This window comes from Cervus canadensis, chromosome 31, assembly GCF_019320065.1.
Source record: "Cervus canadensis isolate Bull #8, Minnesota chromosome 31, ASM1932006v1, whole genome shotgun sequence".
Lineage (NCBI taxonomy): Eukaryota > Metazoa > Chordata > Mammalia > Artiodactyla > Cervidae > Cervus > Cervus canadensis.
This window is the reverse complement of record NC_057416.1, coordinates 30,327,017-30,350,093: the sequence shown is the minus strand read 5'-3', so window position 1 is coordinate 30,350,093 and position 23,077 is coordinate 30,327,017.

Here is a 23,077-nt window from a genome sequence, read left to right as displayed (position 1 = left end):
CAATGAATCATGTCTCTCTGTGTCCATTGCCCTCCTGTGTTTAATTTGAGCTGACCTATGACTCACTCTAGCCAGTAGAATGTGGCAAAATGACCCAGTGTTAGTCCTGGAAGCTTTTGCTTTTGTGCTTTTGTGAGTCCTCAGCCACCAGGTAGGAAGCCCAAGTACCCTGCAGAAGCCACATACAGGGACCATGCGTAAAGGCTACATGGAGGGCAAAAGGACTTGTGACCACAGAGAGAAAGGCCTAGATGTCCGCCATCCAGATGGAGCCTAGTCTTCCCACCTTCCGTTTCAAGGCACCAGACGTGTGAATGAGCCCATCAACACTTGCAGCCCTGTCCAACCCTCAAAACACTGCAACTCCAACGGCCATCACATGGAGAACAACCACCCAACTGAGCTCCGCCAACCCTCAGGGTCATGAGAAATAATCGAGCCACCCAGTTTGGGTATGATTTGATATACAGCAATCAATAATCAGACTCTGAGCTCCAGAAGCAAAGACTGTGTTAGAATCAGAAGCAGGCTTTCCACAAAAGAGATTCCTGTGGGAATAAGAAGGGCAAGGATCCTGTCTAAGCCCAGCAAGTGACATCTTCCTATTCCTCCAGTCTCTTGTCTGAAGGGCCAACATCCATGAGGGACAGGAAAATACACTTTCTTCCAAATAACAAGCAGCAGGGCTGGGCATCCAATGACATTATGATCCAATAGATGCAAGAGAATGATATTTGATGGAGGCAGTGATGACAGATTATCTTGGCTGTCTGGAGACAGCACTCCGTCTTACCTGGAGCTGTCCCTAGAGACTGATGAAGGCCGTTTCTCCTACTCAGCCTCCTGAGCAATAGGAACCAGCCACTGAAGACTGAGTCTGCCCGAGGCTGGAACCAGCTCCCAGGGGCTCCTTTGATGATGATGAAATCGACTCATAGTGATGTAAAGTGGGCAGCCCTGTCCAGCAGCTGATCTCTTCTGGCAATTATTTGGAAGTAATGAAAGTGAATGCATGACATTTACAAAGAAACTCCTCTGTCAGCAGGAAAGCTGCCACATTCTCCCGCACCTCTGAGAATACGCTTAGCTTGAAATAATGTTCATTTTAGCCAAGTCGTAAATTACAAGTGTGTTGGGGTCCGAGGGGATTTATTACCATTTGGAAGGAGGTTATTGGGCCTGGAGCGTGGCTGCTGCACACGGCGCATGGTTCAGAGCGGTGGCTGCATCGTGAAGTCTGCAGCCAGGGAGGGTTCCTTTCTCACCTTCTCTTTGGCGTGTCTCCTCTTTTGCCTTTGCAGTTCCTCTCTGGAGGTTTTTTTTACTGCTAATGTTCCACAGAAACACCAGCAATGAAGAGCACACTGTTATTAGTTTTAACTAATAAAAATAATTGAAAAAAAAAAAAAAAAGAGCACACTGTTGCAATCCGGTTTTCCCAACTGTTGCTTCGATTTGACCGGACACCGTTAATAACAGGACGACGAGCCTGTTGATGAGCAGGTGGGCGGAGCCTTCAGTCCCCCTGGGGTCGGGGGAGGGCAGGAAGGGCGGGCCGCACACCTAGGCTCAGCTGATGACCTGGGAATGCGGAGTGGGCAGAGGGGCCACTGCAGACTCAGAGCCGGCATCAAGGCCGACCTCTCAGCACCTTGCCCCTGCCCCTCATCATATGGGAGGAGAGTGGGCACTCACAGGAGGGTGGTGCTCAGCTTCCCCTGGCCACTCTGGTTTTCCTTTCCTACAGATTTATGGACACTCAAGTCCCTGAGTTTATTTATTTTTATTTATTTTATTTTATTTTTTAAGCCCCAGAGTTTAAAGCAGCCTCCTTTTCTTGAGAATAGCGCTGGGTTAGCAATAGACAACACAGTTTGCTGATCTCGGACTCAGGAGGCCTGAACTTGAGTCCTGCTTCTGCCACAGACTCTTTATGTGACCTCAGAGAGGTTTATTGGAGCTTCAATTCCTCCCACTTGTGAAATAGAGACTAACAAACAAACTGTCTAATCAGCTCCATGGCACCATCTTGAGTATCAACAGAAGATGATCTGTGGATACCTTCTAGGCACTGTGTGAGGAGCCGTCACTGGGTATGCAGAGAGGGGGATGTTGTGGCCTTGAAAATACTCTGTAAACTGTAAAGGGCATGGTGTCCTACTGTGCTTACTTAATTACATGCTATATTAGCTTCCAATTGCTGGCCTAATGAATTAAACAGCTGTAAGTTAGTGGCTTAAGACTGTACCCGCTCATGATTTCCCAGTGTCCAAGTACCAGGGGTCTTGGTGTGGTGGGTCTGGGTCCTGTGCATAGGGTCTCACAGGCTAAATCAAGATCAGTCAGTGGGCTGTGATCTCATCAGAGGCTCCAATCTTCCAAGTGATCCAGGCTATTGGTAGAATTCAGCTCCTTTTGGCTGTAAGACTGATGTCCCTGTTTTCCTGCTGGCTGTTGGCTGGAGGTCACTCACAGCAGGAAGACGTCCCTTGAAGGTTCTAGTCACAGAAACTCAGCACAGATGCTCTGGCACATCCAGACTGGAAGAAGCTGGCTTCTTCCAGACCAAGGTCAGTGGTCCATGCTGTCTACTGCCATCCCGGTGTTATCCTCGCCAAGAAAAGGAGATTGTTGGGGCTTGAACTTAACTTATTTCAAAGGCTTCCCTGATTATGTCAGGCCCACCAAAGATAATTCCCCTTTGGATTAAGCCAAATCCTACTGACTAGTAGCCTAATCTCGGGAAGGCCCTCCCATGCTATTCACCATTCCTGCCCGCACCGGAAGGGAGGGTGTTGCATGGGGTGAGTACATCAGAGGGTGGGAATCCCGGGGCCATCTTGGAATCCTCCCCAGCCTACATGTGCATCCTGAGATGGTCTGGATATTGCACATGGCGCTTCCGTCTTTCTTTCGGAGGAAACAGGGACCCACTTCCTTTCACTGGCTTCAGCCACGCAAGGGAAAAATGGCAAGGCTGAGGAGCTGTGTTGCACGTCAGGCTTGGTTCCTGTCCCTCTGTTTCTCCCACTTGCTCCTTTGGTTTCCAGGGTCCTAGGGGGCCTTCCCTCTGCAGGCTTGAGCTGACACGTCTCACTGTTAGACTCCTCCGAGAACGTCAGAGCTGGAAACTTCCTTGGGCCTCATTGGGCCTCATCCAGTGCCGCTCCCCCTGGGATAATAAGAATGTGTCTAAAACACAGACTCACAGGAGATCCTGATTTGGTAGGTCCACTTTGGGTCTGCTTCTGCTGCTGCTGCTAAGTCGCTTCAGTCGTGTCCGACTCTGCAACCCCACAGACGGCAACCCACCAGGCTCCTCCGTCCACGGGATTCTCCAGGCAAGAATACTGGAGTGGGTTGCCATTTCCTTCTCCACTTTGGGTCTAAGAAGCTCTATTTTTTTTTTTTTCTTAGCATTTTATTTATTTATTTTAACACCAAAACATTTTGTACTGGGATATAGCCAATTAATAATGTTGTGGTGGTTTCAGGTCAACAGCGAAGGAATGCCTCAGATGAATGCGACGAATGGCTAGGTTTAGAACAAACCAAACCAAACAAACAGAAACCTTAAAACCTGAGGTCGGGAGACATAAGCTGACTTGCTTCCTCTGAACCACCTGGGCCGTCTTCTGTGCCTGCTCCAGAGCTAGGAGTTCAGTTTATAGAGCCTGCTTTCACTTTTTCTTCTCAGGGGTCTAATCCTGTGTTTGTCACCCTCTTATTTTATTTTATTGGCTGCACCTTTCCCGACCAGGAATCGAAGCCAAGCCTCTTGCTTTGGAAACCCAGAGTCTTAACCGCTGGACCACCACGGAGGTCCCGTCACCCTCTGAGCACAGATGTGAGATTTGCTGAGATCAAGAGTGACCAGGGAGCCCAGACCCGCGCCTCCATCTCCGGCAGCCCTGGCGGGGACAGCGCCAGGGGACCCTGGGTGCCTCCCCTCTGCGTATTGTCACTGACAGTCTCCAAAAGCCCGCCGCTGGGCCTCCCCAGCCACATCCTGAGCGACGTGCAGGCCCGCACTGAGGGTGGGTGTGAATTATTTAGAGGCGCCGGTGGAATACTGTTGTATCGGTAACACAGACGATCCGTTTGTGGCCTTGGGGCGCCTCCGCTGTGTACTCCATCACCGTTTCCCCTCATGAATAATGGAGCAGCTGAATTACTCTGCGTGTATGGGATTCATACCCTGAGAAAACAAGGTTGCTCTGAAATTAATTTTCTCTACTAAGAGAGTGACAGAAAATCAATTAATCGCATATTATTCTATACAGAGACAGAGGAAAGGAAGCCGTGGAAATGGCTTGGGCCATACGTCAGCGAATGCCCAGGGTGGCCGAGAGCTTTGGTGGATGCTCCACTGAAGCAGGTGGCACCAGAGGCTGTGTGACCTGCCAGAAGAGGGGTCAGTGGGCACCAGGGGGGTGGCTTCCTGGGCCTGCCTCTGTGCTGAGTGTTTCCTCTCCTGGCAGCTGGGTTGGTCACGGTTCTCTCTGCCTGACGCTGGCTGTCCCTAGAGCCGTGTCTGCAGTAAGGGGAAGGATGGGTCTTCTCTGAAGCAGACCATGGACCCAGCTGTCCCTAGAGCCCGCCCAGCTCCCTAGGAGGCTGCTCACTGATGAAGGTGAGGTTGACCTCCATGGGCACTCCTCTGCCTGCGTCTGCATCCCTCACAGAAGCCGCCGCCTTTACTGCTTTGCTTTCTCCCCTTCCACCACAATTGCATCTCAAGTTAAAAAAAAAAAAAATCTCCTATGCTGCGTCTCTCTGAGGTTCAAACACCCTGGGGGATGGGAATTAGTGTCTGCCCTCGGTATTTCTAGCTGAGCAGAGCCCCAAACAAAAGAAGGAGTCTTTCATGGTAGGTTTTAAGCCAGGAGACATTTGATGGAGGGAGATAATGTGCAGGTCAGGGGGCATCAGATGGTGACCATTCCTGGACTTCTGAGGTGATCACCCCCTGTGGGCAGCTGTCTATTCTGCCCATCTGTCAAGTGGGTACCTTTTTGAGTAAATAAATCTTTTTTGTCTATCAGCTGAGAAGGAGGCTGGGATTTCGTAGATAAAATGTAGATGACAAAAGAGACAAACATTTTTAGGACTGTCCCCCCGCCCTACCCCTGGGAGATCAAGGTGAACCAGCTTCTCTCCCCATCACACAGCAGCTCCATGGGGGCCCCGCCCAGCTCACCCCCTAATGTTCTCAAATGGGGGTGGCAGGGAGACAGAGTCCGGAAAGCCTAGAAGTGGGGATAACCGTGGGAGCCCTGCCCTTCCCAGCCTCATTGGTTGCAGTGGACAGAGTCACCTGGACCCAAGGGCAGATCACAGGAGGACCCAGCAGAATGAGGCTGGACCTCGGAAAGGGGCCCGCCGGCAGCCTCAGCTCTGGAGAGGAGGGAGGGATTTTAGATCCCCAGTTAAAACTGTTTCCCCTCCCCAGACTCTTCTTCTTATTGGATTTGACGTTATGCTGAATGGATGGGTTGAAGGCTAAGAAGGTTTTGAAGAAAGCCTTTCTTGCTGGCTTGTGCATTCCATTACACCACATTCTCCTCCTCCACTAAAAGGAACAAATGGCCTGCTTATCAGCTGCCTGAGCCCTGACACATGGCTGTCCCCCGCCCTGCAGGCAGGCTGACACACAGGCAGACATGTCACATCTTCAGCTTCTGATGGGCGGCCTCGGCAGGGCCAGACCAGGCGGCTGACAGGCAGGGGTAAGTCACTCCCCGCTCGGCTCCAGTGACTCCGAGTGTCCTGATCAGCGATGTCAGCATGGTGTTCATGCCCCAGAGTCTGTGACAGGAGATTTCAAAGCTCCCCACGCAGGACAGTAGTAAACAGACTCAAATCAGGCTCTGGACCCACGTGGAAGAAGGCAGAGGGGGTGCAGGAGGTGAGGAGTAGGGTTGCAGGAGCCGCTGAGATTTCTTACCCCACGATCAGGCACCTGCTTTGGATTTCAGATTGCCTAGAAATCCAGTTTCCCCAAAAAAGTCATACTAAAATTATACTATGGGAGTTCTTTTAAAGGAATTAGATGCAGAGTGGGGCAGGCATTGTTTCGAGCTTTGGCAAGGGAAAAAAATACTTTCGGTGATATGAATTTTAGCTTCTCCCAACTCTTGCTTCAATGTAAGACTCTTGTTTTATCTTGTTGTTCGGTCAGTCAGTCGTGTCCGACTCTTTTGCAACACCATGGACTGCAGCACACCAGGCTTCCCTGTCCTTCACCATCTCCCAGAGCTTGCTCAAACTCATGTCCATTGAGTCAGTGATGCCATCCAACCATCTCATCCTCTGTCATCCCCTTCTCCTCCCACCTTCGATCTTTCCCAGCATCAGGGTCTTTTTCAATGAATTGGTTCTTTGCATCAGGTGGCCAGAGTACTGGAGTTTCAACATCACTGCTTCCAATGAACATTCAGGGTTGATTTCCTTTAAGATTGGCTGGTTTGATCTCCTTGCAGTCCAAGGGACTCTCGAGAGTCTTCTCCAATACCACAGTTCCAAGGCATCAATTCTTCAGTGCTCAATCTTCTTTATGGTCCAACTCTCACAACCACATAAGACAACTGGAAAAACCATAGCTTTGACTATAGTGATGTCTCTGCTTTTTAATATACTGTCTAGGTTTGTCATAGCTATACATATACTCAGCTAAATGCAGAGTTTCAGAGAACGGCAAGGAGATAAAAGAAAGCCTTCTTAAATGAACAACGCAAAGAAAGAGAGGGAAAAAATAGAATGGGAAAGACCAGAGATCTCTTGTTTTATAAAAGTGCTTTTTAGAAAGAGTATTGCTACAGCCTGCAGGGCTTTTGAAGACCATGTCTTTCTTTCTCACGAAGTGTGGGCATCAGCTGCTGCCTCCACTCTCTGAGGACCAGAAGCTCTAGCTCTGGCTGCCTTGAGGCAGGATCCGGAGGAGCTAGGCACCCTTGTCTGCTTCCCTTCCAGGTGAGGGCACGGGAGGCAGCGATCTTCCGCCTGCATCTACAGCATCTTTTTGGTTTGGGTTCCCTGCCTCGGTTGCCCCCATCCTCAGTGGAAGTGAGGGGGTCAGGCACTCAGTCCAACAGGGATGGCGATTCAGGTCAGAGACCTCTCCACACGCGTGGGGTGCCTGCTCCCCGCCTCCACAAGCCCCGCCCCTGCCCACGCCCACGCCCCGCCCCCACACCCGCCCACGCCCCGCCCAGTCTCAGGGTCCCGCCTCTTCCTCAGTGAATCGCCAGAGGAGGAGCCAACCCGGATCCCTCCAGTGGGGCAGTGGGCCTCCGTACCTTCCGTCTGCACTGGATCTGTACGTCCATCTGTTTAGCAACTCATTAGGAAGGTGCAGCTCTTGGGCTGTGTGTCCCCTGGCAGGCGTCAGAGCCGCTTGCCAGACTCCAGCGCTCTCCAAACCAACCAGAAGTCCCCCGAGGAGCAGAACCAGTGACGGAAGGATGAGGACTGGTGAGCGACCACGAACACTCCCCCAGCTTTGTGAGTTACATTAGTGCCTCGCCCACCTGCAGTATTTCACACCTTACTTCCAGAAACGGCTGTCTCTGCTCTGGAGGAAGAGACAATTTTTCCATTTTTACAGACGGGGCATGGCACGTTCAAGGGGGTACCTGGAGAGAACCAGGGACTCTTGGTTCAGTTCTGTTTTGCCAGGCTGTGAGTGTGATAGAGACAGGCAACTGGCCTGTTTGTTTCTACTACCTGCCTTAAGTAAAGAACCTTTTGGCTACTTGTTGATTTTCAAGATGGCTCCAGAGAAACAGCTGCAGAGGCGGATGGACAGTCTTTGTACCAATCTGAGTCAATCGACACGGACAGAACCCACATTGTAGGTCAGCCACTGGGCTGCAGGGACGAGAATTGGGTGTTCCAGTAAGCAAGCTGGGAAATAAGCATCTGTCATTCTGTGGGCTCCCATCTTCTGGTTTTGGCTGGCCTTATGAAATAAGAAGGAGAATGGTCACTTTCCTTTTTTGTTTGTTTGTTTTTTTCAGCTGCACCATGAGGCATGACCAGGGATCAAACCCAGGTCCCCTGCATTGAAAGCTCCAAGTCTTAACCACTGGACAACCAGGGATGTCTTACAAACGATCACTTCTTGAGCACTGTCTGTGGTCTGAAATCAAAGCCTGATGCTTCACATATGTGCCTTTACTTAAGCATCACCATATACTTTTGAGAAAAGTAAAAGAGTGATCCATTTTACAGCTGAGTCAACTGAAACTAGGAGGAATCAGGCAGCTTGTCTGAGGTCCCACAGTTAGCAAGCAACAAAGATGGGATCCATCACAGGCCACTCTGACACTAAGGATCAGATGTCACCCATCTGTCCTGTCCCTCAAATTGTTCTTCTGTGTGTTTAACTGAACCCCTTGGTAATGTTGGTTTTGCTGACTGGTGCTCAAGCCTCTTTTTACATCCACTAAGTCCCTTTCTGCAAGATTGACTTTAAAGGGAAGGAGACAGTACCTTGTGACCAGCCTGGTCTGGTAAGAAGTCCCTCTGGCAAGCTGGTTTGACACTAACATGCAATTTGCATCTACATTCTGCTAGCTTCCAGCTCATGCCCTGTCTGTTAAATACACTGCATAGTTCAAGACTGTGTATTTAATGTATTTAAATGGAATGGAATGTTTTAAAGTTGAGTTGAATAGTGGCACAGCTACCTACGGTGGAAAGAAAAATGCATCGAACATCCCAACATCTTAGCATGTAGTTTCGAGTCTTGGATTTGCACTCTAACCAGCTGAGTGAATGTAGCCAATTTAGCTATTCGCTGAGCCTCCACTTCTTTGTTTATAAGATGGGTATAATTATATCTTCCTACCTTTCTTAGCTTGTATGTATGTGAAATGAAATAATGCACAAAAAGTACCTCATGGTTTGTAAAGTGTTACAATAACATGATGGATAATTAGGATATATACATGTACTTCTTTTTCTTCTTTGCCATCTTGATTTCCTTCTTAGAAAAATGGAGAGACATCACACTTTTTTTTTTTTTTTCAGATTTCCCTTCTTCCGACCAAATTGCCAGTGGAATAAAAAATTACCTGAAGGAAGAATTCTTTGCAAGTGTAAAAAGGCATCTCAGACAACAATGGCTATTTCTTTTAACCTTTTAAAAAGCGACAAGATGCAGTGAAAATATACGGAACTTGCAAACAAAGATCTTTTGGAATGATGTATTACTGTTGAGTGGGATGAACTCACTAAGCTGAAACTGTCAGTGGGTTTGACTGCAGTGAAATGACATCCTGGAATTCCAGTAAAGGAGGTCTACACTAGAGGAAGTGTTACTTTTGTGTGGACAAAAAGGTCTGCTTTTGGGAATTCCCTGGCAGTCTAGTGGTTAGAACCTGGGGCTTTCACTGCTGGGGCCTGGATTCAACCCCTGGTCAGGGCACTAAGTTCTCATAAGTCATGGCAAAAAAAAAAAAAAAAAAAAGTCTGCTTTTGATGCTTTCCTTGGTCAATCCATCACCACTTAAAGAATTTTTTTTTTAATGCCGACTGCTTTTAAAGTCTTTATTTAATTTGTTACAGTTTTGTTTCTGTTTCATGTTTTGTTGTTTTGGCCTCAAGGCATGTGGGATCTTAGCTGCCCAACCAAGGATCAAACCCTCAGCCTCTGCATTGGAAGGCGAAGTCTTAACCCCTGGACCACCAGGAAAGTCCCCCCATCCTTATTTATTTATTTATTTTTTAAATGAAACTGCTTTCAAATGGGGCTACACTCAGTAACTGAGTGTGTTCACCGCCTGGTCTGTGAGACGGTGATGACTCAAATGGCAACAGGCAGCACATACTATAGAAAAACCCCCGTCTCCACCCTCAGCTCTGGCATACAGGGGCCTGGCTTCGATGGGACAGGTGAGGTGACCTGCCTCATGTCACAAGCAGGCCTTGGCAGGGCTGACTGTGGATTCAACTTCCTGCCTCTCTGGACAACCCATATTACTTTGCATTCTGCTAATTAACTCATCATCCATCATGTCATTTGATATCTCCACTCATATGTTAATATCTTCATTTTATAGAATAAACACAGACACTCTTATTTACACTGAGAAGGAGATCCACCTATGGGGTGCACACAGCGTGTCTAGGGTTGGCGAGCAGGCTGAATAAAGGCAGCTTTTGACAGGTGGCAGGCTGGCCTGGGTCGACCCTGCTATCAAAGACAACCCCTTGAGTGTATACCGAGGAGCGCCGGGCCCCTCACTGACACTTGCTTATTACGGTGACTAATTAATATGTCATTGGCCTCTAATCATGAATCTAGAGTAGATTAGCAATGATGAAGCCGTGGAAATTAATTTACAAACATCTACATACTTCTCCTTGACCCAGTGGGGCTCACAGGTGCCCTCTGGAAAGCAGAAACAGGGAGTCGGCACGCAGGGAACAGAGGACCTAGGAAAATAGGAGAGGTTCAGACACCACTGCTGAACTGGGACCAAGACCCTTCACCCAGCAAGTGGCCTCATGGAACGGGGTGGCCTGAAGGAGTTAGGAATTAAAAAATCAAGTCGGTCAGAAGATTAAAGGACCCCTCCTTTGTTGCAACTGGATGTAGAGTTTTCAACAAAATGAATGCCTGAATTATGACTTAAGGGTAGGCCTTCAGTCATATCCGCCTGCAATGCAGGAGACCGTGGTTCGATTCCTGGGTCGGGAAGATCCCCTGGAGAAGGGAAAGGCTACCCACTCCAGTATTCTGGCCTGGAGAATTCCATGGACTATATTGTCTGTGGGGTTGCAGAGAGTTGGACATGACGGAAAGACTTTCACTTCCACTTTCAAGGGTAGGCACTTCCCCGGAGGTCCAGTGGTTTAGACCCTGTGCTTCCATTGCAGGGGGCGCAGGTTCAATCCCTGGTCAGGGAACTAAGGTCCCTTATGCTGTGTTGTTGTTGTTCAGTTGCTAAGTTGTGTCTGACTCTTTGCGACCCCATGAAGGAATAACTCTCACTCCCCTCAGCCTCAGCCAGGGGTAGCTTCTAATCTACCCTCTGTATCTGTGACTTCATTCATTAAGTGACTTCATTCATTAAGTGAAATCATACAATGCTTGTCCTTTTGTGTTTGGCTTATTTCACTAAGCGTAGTGTTTTCAACTTTCATTTACGTAGCAGCATGTATCACAGTTTCATGTCTTATGACTTAATCATATTCCATCATGTGTCCATCCTACAAAAACCACATTTTGCTTACCCATTTATCTGTTGATGGACACCTAAGAAGTTTCCACCTCTTGCTATTGTGAATAATGTTGCAGTGAACATGGGTATTTGTGTATTTGTTTGAGTGCTTGTTTTCAGTTCTTTTGGATATATACCCAGGAGTGTAATTCCTCGGTCACATGGTAATTTCATATTTGACTTTTTGAGGAATCAGCCAGTTTGTTTTCCTTGGCAGCTGCCTCAATTTACATTCCCACCAGCAATGTACAAGGGCTCCAATTATTCCACATCCTTTTCAAAGTCGTTAGATTCCATTTAAGAAATGTATTCATCCTAGTAGGTATGAAGTGGTGTCTTGTCTACATTTTGACTTTAATTTCTCTAATGACCAATGATGTTAAGCCTCTTTTCTTAGGCTATTTGGCCATTGTATAGCTTCTTTTTGAGAAATTTCTACTCAAATCCTTTATCCATTTTTTTCATTGGACTATTTTTGTTGTTAACTGTAGGATTTCTTTAAATATTCTGAATATTAAGCCCTTATTAGGTATATAATTTGTACATTCCTCCTTTATACAGATTGTCTTTTCACTTTCTTGGTAGCATTCTTTGATGAACAGAAGCTTTTCGTTTTAAGAATCTAATTTCTGTTTTTTCTTTCTCATTCTCAGTCTAAGACTTTATTGCCAAATCTGAAGATCATGAAATGTACTCCTCTGTGTTTTATAGCTTTCGCTCTTATTTTCAGCTTGTTGTCCCTTTTAAGTTAATTTTTGTATGCAGTGTGAGTTGTGGTCCAACTTCATTCTCTTGTAAGTAGAAATCCAGTTGTCCTAGAACTACATGTTGAAACCATATTCTTTTCCTTCTGAAGGTTCTTGGCATCCTTGTCAAAATTCAATTGACTATAAATGCACGGGTCTATTCCTGGACTCTCAGTTCTATTCCATTGGAATTCCATACTTTCACTGTTAAGTATGACATTTGTTGTACATCTTTCAAGAATGTCTTTCTTATGTAGAGGAAGTATCTTTATATTCCTAGTTTTTTGAGTGTCCTAATGCAATTTTACACCCCAATAATTTACTTAAATGGTCTGTTCTGTTTAGAAATGTGTTTGCCCTCATCTTCTGGGTACAGAAATCCTTTCTCAAATCTAACCCAGTGTCACCTCCTCTGAGCACCCATATGATCTTTGCATTTAAAGTTGTGTCTCATATTTATTTGCTCTAATGGTTATGTTCTCTGCTGCTCCATGATCTCTTTGAGCATGGAGGCTGTGTCATATTCATTTTGCTGGTGCCAGAATCCAGGAAAGTGCTCTGTAAATATTTGCTGGAAGAATGCTGGCTGAATCACATTTTACGATTTCTTAACATCTCAGTGTTCCTAAAATCTCTTGGCTTAACTTCCCCTATGGGCTCATCAGGGAGAGTCAGCCCTCTATCTGACACGAGACACTGGTGGGATGTCCTTTGAGAGTCAAGGTCAGAAGAACAGAGGTAGGCCTGGGTGCTTCCTGGATGTTATGACGTATCAATACCAAGGTGGAAAAGAGCTGCGCGCTGCTCTGCAGTCACTACCAGAGGACCGCTCATTCTGGGATTCATTATCCTATTCGTTCAAAAGCTTTGGCAATGACATATCATTTTCTTCCTTCACTGTCAAATCAAATCAAGCCAGCAAGTACTGACTGAATGACTCCTCTGTGCCAAACACATTACTGGGAACAGTGGAGGGACACAGAGACGTCCATTTGGTTTTGCCCCTTCCTTCCCACGTGGCGTTTAGTCCAGGAGAGGAAGGCTTTCAGGCTAGGTGATGTTGCACAGGATTATGTGAGTTTCTTATTGCTACCATCACCACCCCCCACCTAGTGGTTTACAATACAGCCATATCATCTCACAGTTCTAGAGGTTAGAAATCCAGAATGCATTTCACTGGGCTGAAATCAAGGTTGGCAGAGCTGTGCAACTTCTGGAGACTCTTGGAGGTGGGTCTGTTTCCTTGCTTTTTCCAGTATCTGCCTGGATTCTTGGACCTGTGGTGCCAGTAATCACATTACTCGACCTCTGCTTCCATCATCTCGTCTTCTCTGACCCTGGCCCTCGTGTTTCCTTTTTCACCTTTAAGGACCCTTGTGGTTACACTGGGCCCACCTGGATAATTCACGATCCTCTCCCCATCTGAAGATGCCGAAGTTAATCACATTTGCAGAGCCCCCTTTGTCACACACAAAGGGTCACAGGTTCTAGGCATTAGGACATGAACATCTTTGGTGGTCTTTTAGCCTATCGCAGGACTGCAGATTGGCTGAACTTTCACTGGTCAGAGAGGGTCCCTCACCACCAGTCCCTTGCTCAAGTTCATGTAGCAAGTTCCCCTCCTGTCTCAGGGTGTCTTCACTTTATAGAGGGGGAAACCAGAACCTTGAGAGAAAGTGACTGACGTCAGATCACACTGCCTGTAGTCTGCAAGGGCTCAGCCTGTGACAGGCTCTCTGACCTAGAATCCAAAGATTCCATGACTTAGTGCTCCATCAGATAAAGCAGGGCAGTAGACTTTCTGAAGGGGCGATGGCCCCCAACCCTCTTTCTCTGGTTCCACAAAAGCTCAGCCCTTCATATGCGGACGGGCCTATTTTCGGAGCCTGGATAAATTTAGCCGCCTTAGTCAAAGAGGGGCACATGCGTTTTGTGATTCTCTGTCTTCTTACTGTCCTTGGAGCATCCTGTGTTTTTCCGTTCACGTTTCATTCCATCCTAGCAGCCGTAAGAGCTTCAAGTCCTTTCCTCCATAGCCCTTCACACTGTGTGAACCAGCAGGGGGTATTCTTCTGAACTCAGAGGACCCTTAGGTTTCTTGGAACGGACCAGCCCTCAGGAAACCCCTTGCTCCCAGCTTGCTCAAGCCGACAGATTGCATTTCCCGTTCGCTCAGCCATCAGCTCCTGCCTTCTGTCACTCTGTGCCCACACACGGTCTCCCTGCAGACATCCAGAAACCTGCCTCCTGCCCACCCTTGCCACTCCAGAGCTGCTCTCTGCTAGGAGTGACACCCTCTCTGCCTGCCACGCCCCCCCGTCGTCTGACACTAACTCGGAGGCTTAGCGTCTGGGGCTGGAATTTTGTCGTTGCTATGGAAGTGGGAACGGGCGCAGCCTTCCAAACTCACAGAGTGTCCAAAAACACACACGGCATCTCGCGCTGACAACGCCACTGACAACCCGCGATGACGGGGATGTACTTTTGAGTGTCATCTTGACAAGGAACATGAGCCTCTCTCTGCCGGCCCACCCGCCTGGCCATCTGTCTCCCAAGATCGTCTGCACTAGCCTGGCTTGGATCCTGAAGCTCCCCCTCTGGGGGGCCTGTCCTCGCTCAGCCTGGCGGCCCCCAGGGGTGAAAAAGAACAAGCCCGGTGTCAGTGGGGGCCCTTCTGCTGGGAGGAGGTGGGATGAAGATGCGCTCTGGCCGAGTCCCGGGTCACTTTGGCTTCGGCCGCTCCGAGGCCACGGGTGGGCATCTCAGCCGGGTGGCAGAGGGAGGCAAGCCAGCCCTCCTGCCTTGCTCACGGCCTGCAGCCACAGCTTCTGGGATTTCCTCGGCTCTTGGAAAGGCAGGCCTTTGGGGGGACGCCAAGCATGTCCAGGTGGTTCGGGGAGGGCCGCCATCTACACGTGGATTCCTTTGCTTCCTGTCTCCGGCCCCCTCTCGGAGGAAGGGATGGCGGAGTTCCTGGCTGTGGTGGACCTTCCCTGCCAGCCGAAGTCACCAGCAAGTCATCCGTCAAGGTGAAGACGGAAGGTCTGTAGAGTAGGGGAAGGGAATGCAAGGGCCTGGTGGGGAAAGAGAGGGGAGAAGGGAGGGCGCAGGAAACAAAGATGGCTTCACACTTGCTGTTCGCCGACGTAGGGGATTCTGCCTTGCAGCTTAGGTCTGGTCCGCTGTCCCGCTAGGACACAGCAGGGCCTTCCAGGGGCTAGGAAGGGGCGGGCAAGCCCGTGACCACAGGGGTCAGCCCCCACCCCAGCCAGGGCTTCCTAATGCCCTGTTTTGTATTCTTTCCCCAGGATACGAGAGTTTTCTAGGCCCGATCTATCTGTGAGTGGTCTTGGGGGACCCCATAGACTTCTGTTCAATCCCCTCTGAGCCGTTGGTCCAGGATAATCACTTCTCTCGTATTCGCCACACTCTGTCTCTTCCTCATGATTGTGGGAGCTTGGTTGCTAGCTTCTAACTCCTGCACGGGGTTGGCTGGCCCTTGCCTGCGGTGGTGGCCTGGCTCCCGGCTGGGAGCTCTGGCTTCTGTCTGCCCTGGGGTCAGAGCCTGGAAGTGTAGCCATCAGCGCTGCATCTCCAAGATGACAGCTCAGCTCCTGATGCGGGGAGGCGACCAGCCCCAGCAATTACTCACTGATAAGTGCTTGGCTGGTGTCTCCTCCTAAAATAATCCTTGCACACGGTGGTGGCTGTCAGCACTGGCTCTGGGAGCTAATTCCAGCCTCCTTGTCTACATCTGGTGCCGAGGCTCTCACCGCGGGGCCTTGCAGGTAGAAGACCCAACTTGTGTTGATAAGCTGATGGCCCTTGATGGCGGGGGGAGTGGCAGAAGGAGACAGATGTGACCTGGGCTTCGCGTCGCTGGGGCTCAAGCTAGCGCTCTGTGGTTGGGGCTTTGGAGGTCATGGTCCGTCTCTCACCATCCAGCTTTTGGACGATTCTTGGCTCCTTCTCAACAGGAACCAGGCCATCTGAAATCCCAGTTCAGTGGTTCTCAAAGTCGTGCCCCAAATTCCCTCCAGAAACTTTTCACAGGGCCTCCAGCCACAGCAAAACAGTTCCCCGGAACCCACCTTTGCTAGGGAGTAAACAGTTACACAGCGACACCTTAGCGAGACAGCTGAAGTCAAAGGCGTATCGACTGTGAACAACAGGAAGAAAAGAGCAGCAGGAATAAGCCTTCCAGACATTGCTCGCCTCACAAGTTTTGTGCTTAAAAATTTCCCATCTTGATCCTAAGGAGAGACAAAACGAAACTTTGCTAGTTGAATCCAAAACATTGGATTTGTTGGAAATCAATATAGTGTCCCATAATTGAGAGAAAATTTGAACAATCCATTTTGGGCACTTGCAAAACGACTTCAAGGGACTTCTACCTAAATAGTTACTATTAAGGGACTCGATTCCAGCTATTTTCAGTTTTCATTTCTCTCCCAAATTGCAAATTCTGGGAAGAGAGAATTGTGTGGGGCCTGCCCAGGTTTGTTGTCAGTCCCTAGACCATCAGCAATGCCTTTGGGTCTATAATACTCTCCAGAGAAGGGGAGTCATTGTGGGCCAAGGAGCTACCCTGAGAAGTAGCCAGAGAAAAAGAAGGTGAAAGTGTTAGTCGCTCAGTCGTGTCCAGTTCTTTGTGATCCCATGGATTGTAGTCTGCCAGGCTTCTCTGCCCATGGAATTGTCCAGGCAAGAATATTGGAGTGGGTAGCCATACCCTTCTTTAGGTTAGCTTCCGAACCCAGGGGTCGAACTCAGGTCTCCTGCATTGCAGGCAGATTCTCTACCATCTCAGCCACCCGAGAAGCCCAGCCGGAGGGAGGCCTGTATCTCTCCCACCTGGAGCCTTTTCCACCAGGCACTGGGACTTCATAAACTTTGTGGGGCAGGTGGTTGGGCAGGCAGTTCCTTCTACTGCAAGAATCTGTGCATGGTAGAGAGGACTAGCAAAAACTAGGGATCTGAAAATAATTTTTGAGTATCTGCTCTGACCCAGATGCTCTTCTGGATTTTTGAAATACATTAATAGAAAAGATGACAGAGATCCCCCCAAGCCTCAGGGGGCTTACATTCAGAGCAGTGGAATTATACTGCTTGAAGCATTTACTAAAGGGCTTGAGAGCTTCCTAGTGTCTACCCAAGGAAGGACCTCACTGAGTCATACCTGACACACCCCTTTGCCTCACCCCACGCACCCAACCCATCCCTAAGTCCCATCAGCTTGACCTGTGAACAAGCCCTCGAGTCCCTCACCTCTCTCCATCTCCTCCACCAGGACCCAAGTCTGAGCCACATCCTTCTCAGCTCAGCTGTCCCACAATCCCAACTGGCCTTTGCAAGTCCCTTCTATCTTCCCTTTTGCTCATGGCCCACGTATGGGCTTCCCAGGTGGCTCAGTGGCAAAGAGTCCGCCTGCTAATTCAGGAGAGGTGGGTTCAGTCCCTACATCAGGAAGATCTCCTGGAGAAGGAAATGGCAACCCACTCCAGTATTCTTGCCTGGGAAATCCCATGGACAGAAGAGCATAGCGGTCTGTAGTCCATGGGGTCACAAAGAGTCAGACACGACTTAGCAACTGAACAACAAGAACAGCAACTGGTCCACACGGCAGCCTGAGTGACTTTTCTTTCATTCAAAATGAAAATCCAATTACATCTGCACTGCAGACACACAACAACTTTCAAAGGAAAGGGCCCTGACCTCTCTGTGAATTCACCAAATTAGCTGGTGAATCAGTGCGGTGGGGGAAGAAATCTTCTTGAGAAGAAATGCGTTTGGAGCTGGGCTTGGCGCTGTGTGGGCAGCATCACATGCAGAGGGGCTCTGCTTCCTAGGTGGGTCATGGGGGAAAGGGGCTCGAGGCGGTGGGTGGGATCCAGGAGCGGCAGGGTCCAGGGTTCTGTGTCCTCAGGCATGCTCAGGACCTCTGAGCCTCAGGGTTCTGTTCTAGAAAATGGGGACAAAAGTCAGGGACTTTTATGAGGATTAAATAGATGATTTGGAGTTGAATGACCAGCTCACCACTCTTTTTTTTTTTTTAAATTAAAAAAAATGGCATCTATTTATTTATATTTGGCTGTGTTGGGGCTTCATTGCTGCACATGAGCTTTCTTTAGTTGCAGTGAGCGGGGGTGATTCTCTAATTGTGGTGCGCAGGCTCCTCTTTGGGGTAGCTTCTCTTGCTGGGGAGCACAGTCTCCAGGGCGCAGACTCAGTGGTTTTGGCGCAGGCACTTGGCTCCTCCATGGCCTGTGGGATCTAGTTCCCTGACCAGGGATCCAATCTGCAACCCTTGCCCTGGAAGGCTAAGTCGTAACCACTGCACCGCCAGGGAAGGTCCCAGCTCACCCCTCTTGATATTAGCTAATTTAGGTTTTTAGAGGTTTCACGTCATCTTTAGATTCAGCGCTCTCTCTACTGGAAGAATGTTCCTACCCCTCTCGTGAGGCCCATTGTAATCTCAGACCCAGGGCCCTCCAGCCTCAGAGCAGAGGGGCACAGTCTCTCCACCCACCTGTCTCCGGTCGCCCCGGGCCGTCCGCTCGCCTCCATTTAGCATTTTGATTTGTGCAGCTTTGCTGAGAATCTCTTACTGCAGCATGTTGACTTATCACTCATTGCAATAAGTTCCCATCCTCTCTCCTCCTGACAGCCTTGCCTAATGTACTTATTCATTCAATTTAAATAAATCGAACATGGGCCTGTGACAGCCGATAAGTGAGTCACACAAGAACAAACAGAAGAGAAAGCTCTGCAAATAGTCAAATGTCAAGTAAGAATGGAAAACTGTCCCCACAGCTTCAACGAACCTTGGATGTCTAATATTTATGGCCAATTGATGTCATTAGAAAGTAAATAAGCCCTCTTATGTTGCATTACATAAGATTAACTGCCAGCAATGGAGTTTAAATAGCAGAGATAAGTGCAGATGGAAATAAACCTGTTTAAAGCTAGAAATATTTGATGGGCCTCCTTGCTGCTTTTAAGATAATTGATCTGTATATCTGTATTGAATCTCACCATAAAAGCTTTGAAGAGACGTGTGGCAAAGCCTGTTTAGACCCAAATCACATTTCTCTGGGGCCACCCAGCCGGGGTTAGAACCTCTCCAAAGAGGAACTCCAGGCCTGGGGGTGCTGCAAAGAGCTGGAAGAAACAGGAATCGTCTGGCTGTAGGCTCCCGAATGAGCAGGTACCTGGGGGGAATGTGGTTGGTTTAGCATCCAAGGGTGTGAGTGAGAGGGGGGCAAAATCCCTCTCTTCAAGGCCTTTTAAAAATTGATGTATGGTGGATTTACATGTTGTGTTTATTTCTGGTGTACAGTGAATTGGTTCAGTTATACCAGGTACAAATGTATATTTCATATTCTTTTCCGTTATGGTTTATTATAGGATATTGCATAGAGTTCCCTGTGCTATACAGGAGGACCTTGTTGCTTATCCATTCTATATATATATATATACACATGAGAGTCTGCATCTGCTGACTCCAAACTCCCAGTCCCTCCCTTTCCCCAACTCCTTGACAACCACAAGTGTGTTCTCTATGTCTGTGAGTCTGTTTCTGTTTTATAGATATGTTCCTTTGTGTCATATTTTATATCCCACATCAAGTGATATCACATGGCATTTGTCTTTCTCTTCCTGACTTACTTCACTTAGTATGATCATCTCTAGATCCGTCCATGTTGCTGCAAATGGCATTATATCATTCTTTTTTATGACTGAGTGATGTTCCATTGTGTGTGTGTGTAACCATATTTTCTTTATCCATATATCTGTCGATGGACATTTAGATTGCTTCTATGTCTTGGCTATTGTATGAATATAGGGGTACATGAATGAATATGAATGTAGGGATACATGTGTCTTTCCAAATTATAGTTTTGTCCATATCTGTGCCCAGGAGTGGGATTGCTGAATCATATGGCAACTTGATTTTTCATTTTTTTGAGGAACCTCCATACTCTTCTCTATAGCGGCTGCACCAATATTCAGGACCTTTCAACTGCTACTGCTGCTGCTAAGTCACTTCAGTCGTGTCCAACTCTGTGCGACCCCATAGACAGCAGCCCACCAGGCTCCGCCATCCCTGGGATTCTCCAGGCAAGAACACTGGAGTGGGTTGCCATTTCCTTCTCCAATGCATGAAAGTGAAAAGTGAAAGTGAAGTCGCTCAGTCGTGTCTGACTCTTCGCGACGCCATGGACTGCAGCCCACCAGGCTCCTCCGTCCTTGGGATTTTCCAGGCAAGAGTACTGGAGTGGGCTGCCACTGCCTTCTCCACAATGCTCTGTAAAACGGGGCTTCTCAATTACCAAATGTATTCCTGGCAAAGGACCGGTTTTTCCTTTTCTTTTTTAAACTTCTAACCCTTGGATACATAGACCTCTTGTTTATGACTAGCATGAAGCTCCCATCACAACTAACTCATCACCCAAGCTTCAGGACATCTCCTTGATCTACATTGTGCTCAGCAAGACGCATCCACTGGTCAGATGCCTTATGTCATGTCAATGTCCAACTGCCATATGGTTTTATAAATTCTAGCTTTCCATTTTGTACTTACCAAGGCCAGGTAACAAAACTGTTTATGGACCAGTCTCAATACCTACACCCATTGAGCTGTGCTGCTGTAGAAGACTGTTTTATCTAACCTCTAGATTGGGAGACAATGAGGAGTAATGCGTGGACGCAAAGGACACCTTTTTAAAATCCCAACAGGCAGAAGATTTCCCAACAGTTGTAGCAGATCCAAATCTCAATCCAGAAACTTAGATGTGCAGATGTTGATTTTTTAAAAAAATACTTATCTATAATAAAATCGAGTTCTACGACCACACCACAATGCTGAAGAAATTTCATCTCCATCCATTTGAAGCCTTGCATACCCACCTCCCCCGGGCAGTGGATAAACTGTGGTGAGCTAACAGACAGCAGAGGCTGGAGTGGGGTGGGAGGAGGCTCTGCCTGGGTCACATGTGCGTGCTGGCATCTGTTGAGATGTCCTCGCTCCCATCTGGCCCTTGGTCTTAGGTCCAAGTGGCTCTCCCCAGTGTCTTCCTTGTCTCCACCACAAGGCATCATGGTGTTTCCTGCTTGCCTGTGCCACATTCCTATCACTGTGGCTGGATGGAGAAACCCCACTGCTCTCTGGACTGAAAAATGTTGCGAGTTATCAGCCCACACCCATCACTTCCACATCTCCTTCTGCAGTGGCAGGAGTTGGCAAGATCTTGGGGATCTTCCTGGGCCCAGGGTGGATGGCAGGATGGGGGATGAATAACCCCCCCCGGGGGGGGGGCTCTATCACTGGGATGGAGTGAGTTGGGATGGCGTGGGGCGGGGAGTGGGGGGCAAATGACTTTCTGCTCTCATGCTGTTCCAGGAGGCCTCTCGTCATCCCTCAGAATTGGCCCAGGTGGGATTCCCTGCTCAGGACTCTCTCTGAGCATCTACATTTCGTTTAAGACTCACAGTTTCCTCTGTTTAAGAAAATTTATTTATGTATTCATGGTAGGGTAAATTGGCTTGGACCAATCTCACATTCTTTTAAATCTTTGTCTCCCAGCTTAGATGCTGGCTTTTGAAACTTCAAAGGTATAGTTTGAATCCTGTTCTGTCATCCCTTCCCTGAGGCAAAGGGTGTGCCAAAGCCTTGGCTGCTGTCCACAGGGGAGGAAGGGTCCCTGGGGTGATGCGAATTCCTGGGAATGTAAATTACTAGTCAGAAAGAGAAAAACAAGTGTCGTATATTTATGCATATATGTGGAATCTGCAAAAACTGATACAGATGATTGTATTTACAAACCAAAAATAGAGACATAGATGTAAAGGACAAATGTGTAGATACTAAGTGGGGGAAGTGAGGTGGAATGAACTGGGAGAGTTGGATTTACATATGTACACTATTGATACTATGTTTAAAATAGATGACCAATGAGAACCTACTGTCTAGCACAGGGAACTCTACCAGTGGCTCTGTGGTGACCTAAATGGGGAGGAAATCTAAGAAATGGAGGATATACGGATACATATAGCTGATTCACTGTGCTGTACATTAGAAACCAGTAGAACATTGTGAAGCAACTGTACTCCAGTGATACATTTTTTTTTAAAAGATAGTACATCCGGAAGTCATGCCACACTGTAGTCAAAAGTTAAGAACAGGAAGACCGGGCGGGCCATCTTGTTGAAGTCACAAACCCTGAAAACTTTTGAGCAGTAGCTGGATGACCCTTTTTGGGAGTTCATTCAGGGACCAGGTGATGGATTAGAGGTCCCATAATTCCATGCCTCAGAGGTGGGTGAGTCCAAGGGGAGAGACCGCCGGAGATTCCATCTGCTGTACTTGGGATCACAAGAGCCCAGCTCTGGGGTCTGACCTCCTCCGCTGGGGGGCCATTTCTCCTGTGCATCCAATTACCCATGTTTTGTTCTGCTTCAAAATAGGGATTCCCAGTGTGGGTGAATTTAGGGATGTTGGTCTGATTGTTCCACGGGTACCACATCTCTAATTGGTAGTCAGTGTTGATAGGGGATGCAAATGACATCCCTGTGTCTCTTTTTGTACGGATGCCAGTGATGACGATTCATTCTGATACTACCCTCCATCCCACTCCTGTATCAATTACAGAGATCAGTAGACGAGCTGAGTGGCATCTGCTTTGTATATATTCTGTAAACAGTGGATTTTACTTCCCTTCTACCGGCATGTAGCATGGGAGTGGTGTCCTGCTCACAGTAACTGTGCAGGACACGGTTACACATTTGCGATGGGATTTGAAGTAACGGCAATAATTTCTTTTGTGACTTGTAGGAAATTCCCAGGCTTGAACTAGTATGTGTATTTATTAAGACAGACACTGTTTTCTCTATTGGTTACATACCGACTTCCCTGTTTTGGTTTAGTTATTGGCTGGTTATATTTGAAGATTAAATTAGATTTTTCTCCTTTCCTTTTCATCTTCTCTCTGCCCTGATGCCAAGGAGGAGGGGAGGGAGGTAACTGTGCTCCTTGTAGATACTATCTTCAGAACGTACTGCCAAGCAGGTATGTTCTTCTGCAAAGAATTAACTAGGAAGCTT